Raw genomic sequence first — 18,909 nt, 5'->3', positions numbered from 1 at the left:
AGCCAGCCGCGAGCTCTGGAGCCGTCCGCGGTCAGCGGTTGTCTCGGGAAGCTGACCGGCGGGACCCGGGAGCCGACCGCGATGTCTGGAGCCGTCCGCGGGCGTCCGCGGGTCCGGGAAGCCGGCCGGAGGCACCCGGGAGCCAGCCGCGAGCTCTGGAGCCGTCCGCGGTCAGCGGTTGTCTCGGGAAGCTGACCGGCGGGACCCGGGAGCCGACCGCGATGTCTGGAGCCGTCCGCGGAGTTCCGCGGGTCCGGGAAGCCGGCCGGAGGCACCCGGGAGCCGGCCGCGAGCTCTGGAGCCGTCCGCGGTCAGCGGTTGTCTCGGGAAGCTGGCCGGCGGGACCCGGGAGCCGACCGCGATGTCTGGAGCCGTCCGCGGAGTTCCGCGGGTCCGGGAAGCCGGCCGGAGGCACCCGGGAGCCGGCCGCGATGGCAGTCTAGTCCAAGTGCGGGAAGCCAGCCGGAGGTGCCCCAGCGCCGGCCGTGATGTCTGGAGCCATCCGCTGCGCCTACAGGGACATTGAGCAGGTGCCTCTCCTCACCCCCAGATAAAAAGTGGCTGTGACGCTCGGCCGGAGGAGGAGGCGGCGGCATCCCCTCTAAGTGTGGCGAAGAAAACGAGGAAGGGAAGGAGGAGAAGAAGATCAAGGAGGAGGAGGAGGAGAAGAAGAAGAGGAAGAGGAAGGAGGAGGAGGAGAAGAAGAAGAAGAAGAAGAAGAAGAAGAAGAAGAAGAAGAAGAAGAAGAAGAAGAAGAAGAAGAAGAAGAAGAAGAAGAAGAAGAAGAAGAAGAAGAAGAAGAAGAAGAAGAAGAAGAAGAAGAAGAAGAAGAAGAAGAAGAAGAAGAAGAAGAAGAAGAAGAAGAAGAAGAAGAAGAAGAAGAAGAAGAAGAAGAAGAAGAAGAAGAAGAAGGAGAAGAAGTAGAAGAAAAGCAAAAGAAGAAGAAGAAAAGGAAGAGGAAGGAGGAAGGAGGAGGAGTAGGAGAAGAGGAAGAGGAAGGAGGAGAATGAGGAGAAAGAGAAGAACAGGAAGGAGGAGGAGAAGAAGGAGAATAAGAACTAGAAAATCTACAATTTCTGGGGAAATTGTGTAAAGTGTTCTTGCAACCAACCCTTACCAAGTAATGATGAAATGTAAGCAGTGCACATGGCAAGCCTGATAGTGAGAAATGCATTTCAGCTTGTATTTGGCAGCTCACAGTCCAGCCTGGTGAGTCATCTGCCTCATGAGTGACCTTTGGTTGCTATAGCAACTCACTCAGTCACAGGAATGTGAGAAGGCTTTTATAAACAAAATACTGCTCCAACTTGCCAACTTCACTGACGATTGCCATCTTCAATCGCTTGTAGTTTTAAAAGTATAAATGTTACAGCAAAGAGCTTGGTATCGTGACAATCACAAGAAGCAGACCTACATTTTGATGCATAGTATGTCCCTGCAATATTACAAATGAAGGCACAGTCGCAGTTTAAAAACGTCCCTTAAAATTTCAGGTGGCTGTGAGTGAAGTTTCAATGAAAGTCAATGGGAGGGGTGAGTTGCAAACAAATGGTGATATTGTGAAAACTATCAGGAGTATGTCCTAGCCGTGAACATTTTTAGTGACAGCAGGGTTAGCTGAACGTTTTGATATAAGATATGTGTAGGTGGGCGGGACAATGAGGGAGTGATGGCAGTTTACAAATCATGTTCTGATTTTTCCTTCCACACTGTAGCTTTGCTCTGCTGCCACTCTAATTGCTCCATTCATTCCTATGGGAAAATTTCACCACAAAAACCGCGATATTTCGTGAACGATTTGATATATTACTTGTCTTTGTAGTGTAAAAACTGTGGGAGGAGTTAGCGTGGTAAATATGGCTATAATAAGAATATATTTGTGAGATAACAATAACTGTTCTTTGCAAGAACACTTAAAGAAGAGGAAGAAGGAGGAGGAGGAAGAGGAGGAGGAAGAGGAGGAGGCGGCATCCCCTCTAAGTGTGGCGAAGAAAACGAGGAAGGGGAAGGAGGAGAAGTAGAAGAACAAGAACAGGCAGCAGAGCGTTGGTCATATTATGGGTGTCATACCAGGATCATCCACAAGAAGGCAGGCAAGCGTCGGTCATATTATGGGTGTCATACCAGGATCATCCACAAGAAGGCAGGCAAGCGTCGGTCATATTGTAGGTGTCATACCAGGATCATCCACAAGAAGGCAGGCAAGCGTCGGTCATATTGTAGGTGTCATACCAGGATCATCCACAAGAAGGCAGGCAAGCGTCGGTCATATTGTAGGTGTCATACCAGGATCATCCACAAGAAGGCAGGCAAGCGTCGGTCATATTGTAGGTGTCATACCAGGATCATCCACGAGGAGGCAGCAGAGTGTCGGTGTCAGGAATGGACTCACCATTAGTGGTAGGACTCATCTGCCGTGTGGGCTGCAGTACCAGGGCTGGCCAGCGGGTGCTCTCAGCAACCAGAAGCTCACTCCTGCAATCAGCCATCACCTGAGGCTGATTGCAGGAGGTTTATTTAAGGAATGGCCAGACCTGCAGTCAGTGCCTTAGTGTATGTTTGCCATGAGCCCCTGTACCTGCATCCTGTCTGCTTCCTGCCTGATCCTGACTCTGCTTTGATCCTGACTCTGAACGAACTCCGCCTGTCCTGACCGCAGCTATTCCTGACCACTCTTCCGCTCGCTCCTGGTACCGTTTGCCCGTTTGCTACCGACCCGGCCTGCCCGACTACATTTGATTGTATATATGGTTATCTGTTGCAGGTTGGGTTGTTTGCACTAGGTTATGTTTACCTTTCACTGCATTTGTGTTGTTTAGTCTTAATAAATTGTCTTATTTACACTATACCTGAAGTCTGCGTTTCCCTGTATCAGTCCACACACCTCTGGCCATACCCGGAGCCCTGACAGTCAGTCATATTATGGGTGTCATACCAGGATCATCCAAGAGGAGGCAGCACAGTGTTGGTGATATTATGGGTGTCATACCAGGATCATCCACAAGGAGGCAGCAGAGCGTTGGTCACATTATGGGTGTCATGCCTGGATCATCCACGAGGAGGCAGCAGAGCGTCAGTGATTTTATGAGTGTCATGCCTGGATCATCCACGAGGAGGCAGCAGAGCGTCAGTGATATTATGAGTGTCATGCCTGGATCATCCACGAGGAGGCAGCAGAGCGTCAGTGATATTATGGGTGTCATGCCTGGATCATCCACGAGGAGGCAGCAGAGCGTCAGTGATATTATGGGTGTCATGCCTGGATCATCCACGAGGAGGCAGCAGAGCGTCAGTGATATTATGGGTGTCATGCCTGGATCATCCACGAGGAGGCAGCAGAGCATCAGTGATATTATGGGTGTCATGCCTGGATCATCCACGAGGAGGCAGCAGAGCGTCAGTGATATTATGGGTGTCATACCAGGATCATCCACGAGGAGGCAGCAGAGCGTCAGTGATATTATGGGTGTCATGCCTGGATCATCCACGAGGAGGCAGCAGTGTCGGTAAAATTATGGGTGTCATACCAGGATCATCCACAAGGAGCACTGATTATCGTTAATATTGCTGCGCATGTCCTTGCCGCCATTATGGTCCTCAGTAAGATGGCGGCTACAGCACACAGGTCTCAGGGCACAGAACTCAGGGGACAGGTCTCAGGGGACAGTTCTAAGCAGACCGGTCTCAGCAGACATGTCTCAGCGCACAGGTTTAAGGGGACAGGTCTCAGGGGCCAGTTCCAAGCGGACAGGTCTCAGCGGACAGGTCTCAGGGGAAAGGACTCAGTGGACAGGTCTCAGGGGACAGGACTCAGTGGGCAGGTCTCAGGGGAAAGGACTCAGTGGACAGGTCTCAGGGGACAGGACTCAGTGGGCAGGTCTCAGGGGACAGGTCTCAGCGGACAGGTCTCAGTGGACAGGTCTTAGCGGACAGGTCTAAGGGGACAGGTCTCAGCGGAAAGGTGTCAGGGGACAGGTCTCAGCGGACAAGTCTCAGCGCACAGGTCTCAGCTTTCAGGTCTCAGGGGACAGGTCTCAGCGGACAGGTCTCAGCGGACAGGTCTCAGCGGACAGGTCTCAGTGGACAGGTTTTAGCGGACAGGTCTTAGCGGACAGGTCTAAGGGGACAGGTCTCAGCGGAAAGGTCTCAGGGGACAGGTCTCAGCTTTCAGGTCTCAGGGGACAGGTCTAAGCGGACAGGTCTCATGGGACAGGTGTCAGCGGACTGGTCTCAGCAGAAAGGTTTCAGGGGACAGGTCTCAGCAGAAAGGTTTCAGGGGACAGGTCTCAGCGTAAAGGTCTCAGCGGACCTTTACACCTGTCCACTGAGAACTGTCCGCTGAGACCTGTCCCCTGAGACCTGTGCGCTGAGACCTGTCCCCTGAAACCTTTCCGCTTACACCTGTGCTCTGAGACCCGTCCCCTTAGACCTGTCCTTTGAGACCTGTGCGCTCAGACCTGTCCCCTGAAACCTGTCCGCTGAGACATGTCCCCTGAAACCTGTCTCAGCGGACAGGTTTCAGGGGACAGCTCTCAGCGGACAGGTTTCAGGGGACAGGATTCAGGGGACATGTCTCAGCGGACAGGTTTCAGGGGACAGGTTTCAGGGGACAGGTTTCAGGGGACAGCTCTCAGCGGACAGGTTTCAGGGGACATGTCTCAGCGGACAGGTCTCAGCGGACAGGTTTCAGGGGACAGCTCTCAGCGGACAGGTTTCAGGGGACATGTCTCAGCGGACAGGTCTCAGCGGACAGGTTTCAGGGGACAGCTCTCAGCGGACCGGTTTCAGGGGACATGTCTCAGCGGACAGGTCTCAGCGGACAGGTTTCAGGGGACAGCTCTCAGCGGACAGGTTTCAGGGGACAGGTTTCAGGGGACATGTCTCAGCGGACAGGTTTCAGGGGACATGTCTCAGCGGACAGGTTTCAGGGGACATGTCTCAACGGACAGGTTTCAGGGGACATGTCTCAGCGGACAGGTTTCAGGGGACATGTCTCAGCGGACAGGTTTCAGGGGACAGGTTTCAGGGGACAGGTCTCAGCGGACAGGTTTCAGGGGACATGTCTCAGCGGACAGGTTTCAGGGGACAGGTTTCAGGGGACATGTCTCAGCGGACAGGTTTCAGGGGACAGGTTTCAGGGGACATGTCTCAGCGGACAGGTCTCAGCGGACAGGTTTCAGGGGACAGGTCTCAGCGTAAAGGTCTCAGCGGACCTTTACACCTGTCCACTGAGAACTGTCCGCTGAGACCTGTCCCCTGAGACCTGTGCGCTGAGACCTGTCCCCTGAAACCTTTCCGCTTACACCTGTCCTCTGAGACCTGTGCGCTCAGACCTGTCCCCTGAAACCTGTCCGCTGAGACATGTCCCCTGAAACCTGTCTCAGCGGACAGGTTTCAGGGGACAGCTCTCAGCGGACAGGTTTCAGGGGACAGGATTCAGGGGACATGTCTCAGCGGACAGGTTTCAGGGGACAGGTTTCAGGGGACAGGTTTCAGGGGACAGCTCTCAGCGGACAGGTTTCAGGGGACATGTCTCAGCGGACAGGTCTCAGCGGACAGGTTTCAGGGGACAGCTCTCAGCGGACAGGTTTCAGGGGACATGTCTCAGCGGACAGGTCTCAGCGGACAGGTTTCAGGGGACAGCTCTCAGCGGACCGGTTTCAGGGGACATGTCTCAGCGGACAGGTCTCAGCGGACAGGTTTCAGGGGACAGCTCTCAGCGGACAGGTTTCAGGGGACAGGTTTCAGGGGACATGTCTCAGCGGACAGGTTTCAGGGGACATGTCTCAGCGGACAGGTTTCAGGGGACATGTCTCAACGGACAGGTTTCAGGGGACATGTCTCAGCGGACAGGTTTCAGGGGACATGTCTCAGCGGACAGGTTTCAGGGGACAGGTTTCAGGGGACAGGTCTCAGCGGACAGGTTTCAGGGGACATGTCTCAGCGGACAGGTTTCAGGGGACAGGTTTCAGGGGACATGTCTCAGCGGACAGGTTTCAGGGGACAGGTTTCAGGGGACATGTCTCAGCGGACAGGTCTCAGCGGACAGGTTTCAGGGGACAGGTCTCAGCGTAAAGGTCTCAGCGGACCTTTACACCTGTCCACTGAGAACTGTCCGCTGAGACCTGTCCCCTGAGACCTGTGCGCTGAGACCTGTCCCCTGAAACCTTTCCGCTTACACCTGTCCTCTGAGACCTGTGCGCTCAGACCTGTCCCCTGAAACCTGTCCGCTGAGACATGTCCCCTGAAACCTGTCTCAGCGGACAGGTTTCAGGGGACAGCTCTCAGCGGACAGGTTTCAGGGGACAGGATTCAGGGGACATGTCTCAGCGGACAGGTTTCAGGGGACAGGTTTCAGGGGACAGGTTTCAGGGGACAGCTCTCAGCGGACAGGTTTCAGGGGACAGGTTTCAGGGGACAGCTCTCAGCGGAGAGGTTTCAGGGGACAGGTTTCAGGGGACAGCTCTCAGCGGACAGGTTTCAGGGGACATGTCTCAGCGGACAGGTCTCAGCGGACAGGTTTCAGGGGACAGCTCTCAGCGGACAGGTTTCAGGGGACATGTCTCAGCGGACAGGTCTCAGCGGACAGGTTTCAGGGGACAGCTCTCAGCGGACCGGTTTCAGGGGACATGTCTCAGCGGACAGGTCTCAGCGGACAGGTTTCAGGGGACAGCTCTCAGCGGACAGGTTTCAGGAAACAGGTTTCAGGGGACATGTCTCAGCGGACAGGTTTCAGGGGACATGTCTCAGCGGACAGGTTTCAGGGGACATGTCTCAGCGGACAGGTTTCAGGGGACATGTCTCAGCGGACAGGTTTCAGGGGACATGTCTCAGCGGACAGGTTTCAGGGGACAGGTTTCAGGGGACAGGTTTCAGGGGACAGGTCTCAGCGGACAGGTTTCAGGGGACAGGTTTCAGGGGACATGTCTCAGCGGACAGGTTTCAGGGGACAGGTTTCAGGGGACATGTCTCAGCGGACAGATTTCAGGGGACAGGTTTCAGGGGACATGTCTCAGCGGACAGGTTTCAGGGGACAGCTCTCAGCGGACAGGTCTCAGCGGACAGGTTTCAGGGGACATGTCTCAGCGGACAGGTTTCAGGGGACATGTCTCAGCGGACAGGTTTCAGGGGACAGGTTTCAGGGGACATGTCTCAGCGGACAGGTTTCAGGGGACATGTCTCAGCGGACAGGTTTCAGGGGACATGTCTCAGCGGACAGGTTTCAGGGGACATGTCTCAGCGGACAGGTTTCAGGGGACAGGTTTCAGGGGACATGTCTCAGCGAACAGGTTTCAGGGGACAGCTCTCAGCGGAGAGGTCTCAGAACAAGGATCTCCTCAGCAATCGGTGATGGTGTCACCGCAGATCCCACTATTCCCATTTCCGGGGTCGCGGTGTGAAGGATCGCATCTGTTTCCCCAAAGCAAAATGGCGTCCCAGTTCAAAACACATGAATCATCCAATAGCTGTGGTGAGGGGCGGAGCCTAGTAACATTTCCCACACTTATCAATAAATGTTCTTGTAAGACCCCTTCCTGTTATCTCACATATATATTCCTATTATTATAGACAAATGTACCCCCTAACTCCTCCCACATTTACCCCCCTAACTCCTCCCACATTTACACCCCTAACTCCTCCCACATTTACCCCCCTAACTCCTCCCACAGTTCTTACACTCCATAGACAGTAATATACGGAAACGTGCGGATTGTTCCCGATCGGATTGCTATCACTTTGTGGAACGTTTCCCCGATTGGTTCACGAAAATATCACCGTTTTGTGGTGAAATTTGTCCCATAGGAATGAATGGCGGAACAACCAAAACTAGAGTGTGAGCTGACAAATCAGGACATGATTCCTAAACTGCCGTCACTCCCTCATTGTCCCGCCCACCGACACAAATCTTATATCAACGTTCAGCTCTCCCTGCTGCCACTAAACATGTCCACGGCTGAGCCATAGTCCTGATAGTTCTCACAATATGACCATTTGTTTGCACCTCACCCCTCCCATTGACATTCATTGAAACTCCACTCTAGACACCTCAAATTTGAAGGGCCATTTTTAAACTGCGACTATGCCTTCATTTGTAATATTTCAGAGACATACTATGCATCAAAATGTAGGTCTGGGTCTTGTGATTCTCACAATATAAAGCTCTTCGGTGCAGGAGTTATAATTTTAAAAATACAATCTTTTGAAGATGGAAACCGCCAGTGAGGTGAGCAAGTTGGAGCAGTTTGTTTATAAAAGCTCCTCTCAGCTTGCTGTGACTGAGTTGCCATAGCAACCAAAGATGACTCACCAGGCAGCTGAGTGACCAAGGCTACAGTGTGAGCTGCAAAATACAAGTTGAAATGCATTTCTCTCTATCAGGCTTGCCATGTGCGCTGCTTACATTTCATCAATCACTTGGTTAGGGTTGGATACAAGAACACTTCACACAATTTCCCCAGAAATTGTAGATTTTCTAGTTCTAAATACAGTTTCTATCAGTTCGCTCAGCGCTCCACCCGCATCCAATCACCTCCCCGGATTGTCTTCTACATAATAAGAACTGGAAGAGAGGAATGTCTGTGATGGCGGCCATATTTCTGAAGGCTGTACAAAATATCCGGTGATAACAGACACATCCACAGGGCGGCGACAAAGTACCTGTAATATAGAGAATCAAGCTGAGCGCTTCCAGGAGCGGCCAGCAGATGGCAGCTAAGTATGACGTACAGAGCATGCCCAGTCTGACGCCATTTTATGGTGGAATAATATTCAGCCACAGGGGGTTCCTCCACTCCTGGGGGAGCAGCAGCAGCCCCTTCCGGCTTCACAGCTGAATAGCCAGACCTGCAGGGGGTCCCACCATCCCTGTTGCAGTGGCAATAGCTGCTTCCGGCCTTGGCGCCAAGTTCACCTCCCCCTCCTGTGTGGAAATCAGGGCTGCGGGAGGTCCCACCATCCCTGGTGAGGCAGCAGTACTGCTCTGCTTGGGAGCCAGGTTTGTTACAGGGGGTCCCACCATCCCTGGTGAGGCTGCCGTATTCTGCTTGGGAGCCAGGTTTGTTGCAGGGGGTCCCACCATCCCTGATGAGGCAGCAGTATTGCTCTGCCTGGGAGCCAGGTTTGCAGCAGGGGGTCCCACCATCCCTGGTAGAGCGGCAGAAGCCCCTCCTGGCTTTGCCGCCAAGTTGGCTACACTTTCCCTCGGCTCAGAACCCACGGCTGCAGGGGATCCCACCATCCCTGGCTGCACAGTTGTAGCCAGGGCTGTGGAGTCGGAGGAAACTTTGGGTACCTGGAGTCAGTCGGCAAACAATGCTCCGACTCCGATTAAATTTAAATTGGAATTAAAAAAAAAAAAAAAGCAAGTTTAAATGTCCCAATTCACAAAAAGTTCTAATTAATGACTTCTCTACTTCTCTCTATCGTTAGTGATGTGGCCAGAATAGTGACTGCAATGCCACCCACCCGTCAGTGTCGAAAGATTATTTTCAGCCCTAAAATAATCTGACTTATGAGCCTCTCAGGATCTGGCAGAGGCAATTCTCTTCCTTCGAACTCTACATTCCATTGATGTGCATTTGCTGAGCCTAGAACTACATTTCAGGATGAATATAAACCATTTCTAGGTTTTACAGATTGTGTTTTTGGTTCATATAGATAAGCTTTGTTTTTGTTCTAAAACAACCAAATAATGTGGTTTGTATTCCTGGACTGGTGAAGTTCCTGAGGTTTCTGCTGCTACTATCCAGCCACTTGATTGATTAATAAAAAAATTAATAAAACTTTGTTTTCATTGTGTTTGTCTTTTGCTTAAACTGTTCAATACAGTAGACTGTTGGCTCCCCAGCCAGTAGTCCTGTGTAATGACATGTATGTTGCCTTTCTTTCCTTCAAGGAATGTATAAAATACATTCGCATATTAATACAGAGGAGTCGGGGAGTCGGAGGTACACAAAACTGAGGAGTCGGAGTCAGAACATTTATCTACCGACTCCACAGCCGTGGTTGTAGCAGCCGTGCAGACTTCACCTCCTCCTTCCTATGCCGGTGGGGCCATTCTTCTAGCGGACTGGGTACCCCGTTCGTTGGCCCCTGCATTCTTACCAGTATGCCCCCCCAAAAAGTCCCATTCCCCTTGTCCATGCTTGCGCTGGTACAGGAACACCCCCCAGAATCAATTGGCCAAGGGCTAATGTCCAGTCTACGCCCATATTCCCATAAATTGAGGACCTGGGATATGGACGTTGTGATGGTTATTGTCATGGAAATTTTGTATTGTTGGTCGAACTTTAAATGTGTCATATATTCGTGTTATTCATATGTCTCTCGTGTGGCTTAATTAAAGCTCTGAAGGCTGCAATTGGGCCATGCGCATGTACAATGTATGTATTACAGTACTCAGCTTGGTAATGGATGAGATGGCAGATCTGCGCTTATAGACCGGCGTGTATACCACCACGGCATTCCATGCGAATGCTGCTGTCAGTAGACCGTGGGCCTGTATCCACATATCAGCAGCATGGTACCACGTGGGCTTCATAACGCAATGCGCAAGCGGTGTGAACTCCACGTGTAGGCTTATGCATATCTTACAACCCATTACTAATCTGAACTGTATCTTGGATGGATGTGTTTTAATAAAGATCGTATCGGGCCCATCCAGGTACAGACTGATATTTTTAGGAGATGCTTGTGCAGAGAATTTTGCATACCAATAGAAGCTAGTAGGACAGGAAATATGACCTCAGATGGCTCATAGGGGGGAAGGGGAGGAAGTCTGCTGACCTCAGAAGACTCATGGGGGAGGACCAGTGATAGATAATAGCAAAGGCTATGCTCCAATTGGAATGTACATCCTCTGTATAGGCAATCCCCATTGTATTGTTCGGTGGGAGGGATTGACTTTATTCATGTGGGGGGCATGTGTGTATTCTTAATAAAACAGAGAGCTGAGCCTAAAGCCGGCCCTTATGTGGATTGCAACCAGCCTTAGAGTGTCGTGTGATCATTCTAGGGTAACGGAGCTCCATCACCCACAAATTCAACAGAACCAAAGTATTTGGATGGGCAGGAATCGTGTAGTTTGGCTGCAGTCGTGGTAAGCGAGATTCGCACAGCTTTATGGGGGATTTCTGCGCATCCAACTGCGAGTACTCACGGTAAGGAGAAATTCGTTAAAGCGAATTTCCAAGACAGTTATGGAGCCAATTGTATTGACTGACAGATTGCGGACTTTCTCTGACTTGCTCCAGTTGCAGGATAATTCTTGGTAAAAGTTTTATTTCTCTTTTATAGTCAATAGCCAATTGTGTCTTCTTGTATTTTCTGTAACTTTTTATACTTTGTACATATTTTATGCACTGCCCACTTTCGGGATATTAAATCATAAAATTAAGAAGTGACTTCTGGGTACTAAGCTCGGGCTCATATCTCCGGAGAGATTGTTTTGTATTGCAGTGTCTTTATACGCTCGGTCAAGTTCATTGCCAATCTGTGTGCACATGCATTGCGTGTTGGCAGATTGCATGCAGATTGTAAAGGTAACAGGTCTGCCAGACGGAGATCTGTGTGTGTGTGTGGTGGCCCAGCATGCCAGTAAAACTGTTGGGTGGTGGCAAGCTACCGTTTGTGGTGTGTCTGGTGTGGGGGGGTGTGGACAGTGGAAGAGTGATTAACACTGGGGTTCTAGCTTGTAGGACAGCTGGAGGAATCCTAGAAGGGTGTGCGATTGCTAGGCTGCTCCTCAACCCTTAGTGTGCACCAGATTGTATATAAGATTCGTGTCTGCCTGTGTGTGGTCAGCCAGCTGGATTGGAGTGGAGTCTCCCTCTAATGGTGGCCAGAGGCAGTGCGGACTGTGAAAGTATATCACGACCGGTCTTCTATACTTATATATATTCAGATTAAGTCCCCCTTATTCCCTCTTACCCCAAGTCATGGCCACACTTGCACCCTCCTCTGTTAGCTAGTCTCTGTGGGCGTGGCGTGTGGGTTGGATCCGTGACATATCTACTTTGTTGATGGATCGTGTAAAAAGAATGATATGGGCACAAATCAAATGGTATGCCGTTGTAACAGATGACCAGGTTGTTGAGGCAGGTAAACTATCTAGTTCTTAGCCCAACAAGCAGAGATCATAGCTGTAACAAGGACATGTGACCTAGGTAAAGGGAAAAAGGTGAACATATACACAGACAGCCAATATGCCTTTTCCACCATACATGTGTTTGCACAACGATGGAATAACAGAGGTATGGTCACATCAACAGGCAAACCCATTGTACGCAGAGATCTCATTCTGGCCCTGTTAGACATCGTACAAAAGCCAAGTCAAGTAGCTATATGCCAATGTGCAGCACATAAGAAAGGTACAGACCCAATCACATTAGGGAATGCCCTAGCAGACAGAGCAGCAAAAGAGGCAGCTGAAGGCAAACAAGAAATACACTCCTATCTGGCAGAACCAGCAGAAATGCAGAAAACAATAGATGAAACATGGCTGATGGAAATGCAAGGGTCAGCACCCGGGACTGAGAAACAAAAATGGTTATCAAAAGGGGCCGTACAGGTAAAAGGTATCTATACAAACACAGATGGTAAACCTATCTTGCCTACTTCATTGTTTAGTAATATTGACCTAAAAAACCCCACTGTGTCTATCACCCACAGTCTGCAGGCACTATGGAAAGACATAACAGTACTATAAATAATAAACTAAGAAAGCTAATGGAGGAGAATGGGGGAAAAACTGGGTTCAGTGTCTGCCAATAGCTTTACTGAGCATGAGAATAACCCGCACAGCAAAAGGGTTTTCACCTTATGAGGTGCTGTATGGTAGACCATACTACATTCCACAGCTCAAGCCATTTGCTAGGGAAGATGAAGAAATGGATTGCGAACTAGCAAACTACATGAGAAAATTACTGATGTCTAAGGAAGTCTTCTCTCCAAACTCTTACAGGTCAAGAAACACCAACCGAGCAGGACACGCTTCTCCAACCAGGAGATTGGGTTTGGATCGATATAATCAAGAGAAAGCAGTGGTCAGATCCAAGGTGGGAAGGGCCCTATCAGGTACTGTTGTCCACATCCACAGCAGTCAAAATAGCAGAGTACCTCGGATACAACTTTCACATTGCAAAAGGGCAAGGAACTTAGGGTCAGACCAGGGAACGCCCACGGAGCCTTGAGTGTAAGTCCGGCTACAAAGGGGAGTGACTCCAATAGGGACCACCCGTCTCAAACCCGGTGAAGAAACATGGCACAATATAGGCTCACAGGGGCGGTAAAACCGCTTAGGGAAACACAACTGCTAGAACCAGGATACTTTACCAAAACATGGACAGGTCGATTCCTAATAGGGATGATGACAGTGGGAAGCATTGTAACATTAGTACTAATACTCTGGTGTATTTTTTTATTCTGTTTTTGGATCTTGAGGTTTAGATTCCAAAGGGAATTGACAAAAGGCCCAAACGGTGACCTGATAATCACTATAAATGAAGGACCCATCAAAGCAGTCAAATTTGACGCATGCCAGGTGGTAGAATGCCCACACAATTGGATACTTAGATATAGCAATTAGGAAAAGTGTGTGTGGAGCTGCCACCTGTTCTTCGTGGTCTGAAGTATGGTGGACTACAGATTTAGATGGTTACCTAACCTCTTCAGCTCAGGTTCCCCCACAAAAAGGTCTAGTGCAACCTTTAAGCTTGCATAAGCTACCACCACAGGGGGATGACTATAATCAACTGTTACTAGTCTTGAGATCTGCAACAAGGGAGGATTCTGAAACCGATAAGTTAGGTATCCATATACTCCTGGGAAAAGATGCAGTGGGAACAATACAGATTCAAGTGCTTGGGAAAGGACAAGTTGCATCCCCAGTCACCAGCATGCCACTAATAAAGCTCCGCCCAGACCTGTTCAAAACTAACTTTACTTACAAAGAACAGTTAAGTATAGAAACAGGGTTTGGGGATAAGAATGAGTGGATAGAATGGGTCAGATGGACAACCAAGACCAATGGGCTGGGAAACTGTATCTCGAGTGCCAACTCACGGCCTCAGCTAGCGACTGTCCCTTTCCTGACTGACGAAACAAACCTGACATGTATAATAAGAATGTTTAAGGAAAACATCACAAATACTGAGTGCAAGGAGGAGCGGAAATTGTATTTACCCACCAGGATGCGGAGCATACCTCCCTCTGTTAGAGCAAACCCAGGAACTTTCACCAGCTTTGTTCACCATCATTCCCATTGTACAATGTATTTCAAACATTCCCTGGGACCTGATACTAATTATGAGAAAAAATTACCTACATTTTCAGGTGTCAGAATTACCCTAAAAACTTTGTATTGGAATCAGGAAGGAAATAGCATGGCCACCTGTCTCCTTCCTGATGAAGTATTCAAACTTTACAGAGAGAGCACTGTACCCCATGTGTCAATCACTCGGAATACTTCGGTGGAGTGGTATGACTGGGTACACATGACACCTGAGCAACAAAAAGCAAAGGGAATTCAGTCTTGTAACCTTAACTGGGTCACACAATGTACATCAGGAGGGAATCATGAAAAAGAATGATTGGTCCTCTTGACCCGGGAGGAAGAGGGTGCACTAAAAAAACATCCCCGACCACCTTTGGTGAAAAGGAAAGGGTGATGTAGGACTAATTAAAACAGCAAGTGAAGTACAAATCACCCCCAAAAGTACTATGAGACCACATCAAAAACTGTACCCTTTGAGAAAAGATGCAGAGGTGGGGGTGGATCCTGTAGTCAGAGAACTGTTGGACAATGGTATAATCATAGAATGTCCAGATTCACCCGGCAATACACCTTTGTTTCCTGTCAGAGAGCCACAAGGAGGCTGGAGACTCGTTCAGGACCCGCAGGCAATAAATAAAGCAGTGGTGCCACGGGCTCCAGTAGTGCCTGACCCCCTAAGCTATCTGCTGAGGCATATTGAGTCCATGGAAGATTTATTATTTTCCACAAGTTTCTGGAAAATGACCAACCTTTTTTTTTTTTTTTTTTTTTTTCTTTTTTCACAGTAATTCCACATATACCCATGGCATGTGTGAGCAGTAAATCATATAAATGACAATTTTGTGTAAAAAAAAAAAAAAAAAAAAAATATATATATATATATATATATATTTAAACTTTTTTTATATATATATATTTATATATATATTTTTTGTCATTTTCCAAAAACTTATGGTAAAATAAAGTCTTCTACACCTTATTCCAAATTATTCTGCAAATGATATTTTTCTCATTTCCCTCAATTGATGTAAATAACAGTCAGCATAATTCTCATGTTACAATTATTAAGAGTACAATTCACATTTTATTGAACAAACCTCCTAATAACAGGATTTTTGTTCCGGATTATTCCGCACAGGAAGTTTCAAAACACTTTCTAGGTTGTAAAGAACTGAAAATTGTCATTTGTTGTGTTTGCAGCAAATTTACTGAAATCAAAAGCTATTTCACTCCAACTTTTCCCAACATTGTAACTTTGTAAACATTTGAAGCGGTCACGTTACATTGTAACATAGGAGCCCTTATCTGATAGCAGATCACAAGTCTGGCATCCATTGAACTTGGGAGTTTTTGGACAGTTTCTGCTGGAATTTGTTTGCAAGATGTCAGAATCTCCTCCCAGAGCTGCTGTTTGGATGTAAACTGCCTCCCACCCTCATAGAACTTTTGCTTGAGGATGCTCCAAGGTTCTCAATAGGATTGAGGTCAGAAGAGGATGGAGGCCACACCATGACTTTCTCTCCTTTTATCCCCATAGCAGCCATTGATGCAGAGGTATTCTTTGCAGCATGAGATGGTGCATTGTCATGCATGAAGATGATTTTATTACAGAAAGCATAGTTCTTCCTTCTGTACCAGGGAAGAGAGTGGTCAGTCATAAACTCCACATACTTTGCAGAGGTCATCTTTACACCTTCTTGGACCCTAAAGTGGCTGACCAGCTCTGTTTCCATGATTCCGGCCCAAAACATGACTCCACCACTGCCTTGCTGACGTCGCAGCCTTTTTGGAACAGGGTGGCCGTCCACCAACCATCCACTACTCCATCCATCTGGACCATCCAGGGTCGCACGGCACTCATTAGTGAAAAGGACTGTTTTGAAAATGAGTCTTCATGTATTTTTCTGCCCAATGCAGCCGTTTCTGCTTGTGAGCATTGGTTAGTGGTGGCCAAATAGAAGGTTTCTGCACAGTTGCAAGACTCTGGAGGACTCTACACCTTGATGTCCGTGGGACTCCAGAGGCACCAGCAGCTTCAAATATCTGTTTGCTGCCATGTAATGGGATTTTAGCAGCTGCTCTCTTGATCCGATGCATGGATCTGGCAGAAATCTTCCTCAATGTGCCTTTATCTGTACCAACCCGTCTGTGCTCTGAATCAGCCATAAATCTCTTCATAGTGCGATGATCACGCTTACGTTTTCCTGAAATATCGAATGTTTTCATACCTCGTCCAAGGCATCGAACTATTCCACTCTTTTTGGCAGCAGAGAGATCCTTTTTCTTCCCCATATTGCTTGAAAATGGTGCTCTGCTTAATAATGGGGAACGCCGTCCTTTAGGAGTTTTTCCTTAAATTAAGCTCACCGGCCAATCTAATTATCACAGGTGTCCGAGATTGTTTTCAGTGATCAAAAGAGCCCTGACACACAATGCCATCCATGAGTTACACTGACAAACAAAATATTTAATCTTTGTGACACTGAAATAGAATTTTCAGAATAATTTGGAACGGTGTATACTAGCAATGGAGGTTTATTGTGCTTGTGTGTTCCTGGCAATCAAGGGGTTAAATGTGATGACTGGCGTTCTGACGCTATCTGGGAGGGGTGTGAAAACTGTGGGAGCGTGAATCACGTGTATATATACTGTGTGTGTGTGTGTGTGTGTGTGTATGTATATATATATATATGTATATATATATATATATATATATATATTTAATTATGTAATTTTGTGCACCCATGCCGTCCTGTAGCAGTATTTTTGTTATAGGGCGGTCAGGAAGCAGTTTGTGTTACGTCGCTGCGTTGCTTTAACTGACAATTGCGCGGTCATGCAACACTGCACCCAAATTATATTTACATCCTTTTTTCCCCACAAATTGAGCTTTCTTTCGGTGGTATTTGATCACCTGTGCGGTTTTTATTTTTTGCACTATAAAAAAAAAAAAAAAAGCTGACAATTTTGAGAAAAAAAACAATATTTTGGACTTTTTGCTATAAAACATGTCCAGTAAAAAAATCAAATTTTGGCCAAAATGTGTTCTGCGACATGTCTTTGCTAAAAACAAAATCCCAATACGTGTAAATGAATTGGTTTAGGTGAAAGTTGTAGCGTTTACAAATGGCGGTATAAATAAAAGTAAATGTGAGCGCAGCACTTGGCAAATAGAGGAAGCGGCTAGCATATAAAGGGAAACCTCAACACCTTCAAAATAACAGATATAAATATCAATATGCAGCGCTATTACATAGACTTATTAATATGCAAAGGGAAATGAGCACTAAACGGTAGTGCAGGAGTAGTGCAGTGGTGGTCACCTCTAATGGTGACGTTTAGGGTCTATATTGACCAACTGATGGAGTGATGGTGGTAGTGAGTCCAATCACAGAGTGGTATAATAAATCAAAAGTAGTGCTCCTGTGTTCCGTGCCTTTTGATAGCTGACGGGAAAATCCGATATAATGCACTTACCAGAACTACATATAAGTAAAGCATTATATGTATAATGTGTGATGTCATCCAGGTCTGGTCTAGGGTTTTGGGGTCATCAGGCTCATCAGTGGACTCTCAGAGATGAAACAATTCACTCGGGGGTCCCCTTCTGCTCTGACTCCTCAAGATAGCTCAGCACCCTGATTGCACCTTCCCAAGTAGCTCCACCTTATAGGCTCGAAATAACCAAGCCAAGTGGCAAAAATGGTACTAATAGTGTAATATGTTTATTGCAATAAAGTAAGATCCAAAATGAAAGTAAATAACTCGCATGTAGTCAATAATAATGGCCGCCAGGCCTTCCTCTTGGCCGTAAGCGGCTAGGGCGTCAATTGGGTAGGTTCCTCTGACATGTTTCGTGCACAAAGCACGTTTTCAAAGGGGTAAGAGCTGCCCACAAGACGCCAGATATTTATAGCCGATTGCGCAGGCATGCGCCGCGCGCATGCGTGACCATGTCATCCACCGCATTATGCGGAACATTATGCGTGAGCATGTCACTCGCCACATCACGCAAACCGATGTGCGCATGCGTCACTACGTCACCTTTAGCAAATGCGCGAGTTAAGGCCGAGATAGTGATATCCACATCACTCGGCCCCAGGGAAAAGCGTGCTAAATCTAATAAAATCGCAGTATCAAGAAATGGCGGTATAGATATTTTAAATTTTTTTAAAAATGTTTTATACTAATAATGGCAGCGATCAGCAACTTATGGCAAGACTGAGGCGGACATTCTGACACTCTCATAAAACCTAAAATATTAGTTGCAGAGATGAAAATACTTTCTTCTGATTGGACACACTGTAGGCTACACCTGCATGTAAAACTGTATTTGTAGCCTATGTAGGATCCCAAAGAAATGCAGAAAATTGTTATATGGCGCCTGATTGCAACAGCTGAACAGTGATTTGTAGTCGTGATCGGACTGATGCGCTGGTGTCGGAAATTCAATCCCTGACTTGGTGATTCAAACCGTTCCTGGTCCAATCTACTTTGGGCATTTCAATACCCAGAACATACTGTGCGCTGGTACAGGAACACCCCCCCAGTCGATTGGCCCAGGGCTAATGTCCATATTCCCATAAATTGAGGACCTGGGATATGGATGTTGTGATTCGTATGGAGCCAATTTTATT

The sequence above is a fragment of the Staurois parvus genome, unplaced genomic scaffold (genome assembly GCF_062004578.1).
Source record: "Staurois parvus isolate SC_StPar_1 unplaced genomic scaffold, SC_StPar_1.0 ptg001754l, whole genome shotgun sequence".
NCBI classification, from domain to species: domain Eukaryota; kingdom Metazoa; phylum Chordata; class Amphibia; order Anura; family Ranidae; genus Staurois; species Staurois parvus.
This window is presented reverse-complemented; position numbering follows the sequence as displayed.